We start from the raw sequence: 412 nt of genomic DNA, 5'->3' as shown, positions 1-412 counted from the left end.
TAGTCATAGGAATATTTTAAACCTGAATACAAGCAAAACCAAAGTAAAAAAAAAAAAAACACTTAAAAACAACAAAGAACAGAACACACAGAACTACCTAACATAGTCATAGCCATGCATCCATGATGCCATAATTATATATTATTTTTACGTGATTTTTTAATTCTAAAAAATTAATTTATAAAGAACAATTTTGAACAACAAAACTGTTTTGAACAACAGCATCCTTTTCTGAGAACTGTACCCATACTTAACCGAATGATAAACTACAGATACGGTACTGCACAATTAAGAGAGAAATAAAATACTAGAAGCAGTCTTTTACTTTTTGCTTAACAAAAGTATATATTAAGCATTTTTACAGCAAGGATAAGTCAACTTGAAAGAAATAGAATGCAAATCTCCTTGACTA

The sequence above is a fragment of the Lycorma delicatula genome, chromosome 4 (genome assembly GCF_047948215.1).
Source record: "Lycorma delicatula isolate Av1 chromosome 4, ASM4794821v1, whole genome shotgun sequence".
In the NCBI taxonomy this organism is placed as follows: Eukaryota; Metazoa; Arthropoda; class Insecta; order Hemiptera; family Fulgoridae; genus Lycorma; species Lycorma delicatula.
This window is presented reverse-complemented; position numbering follows the sequence as displayed.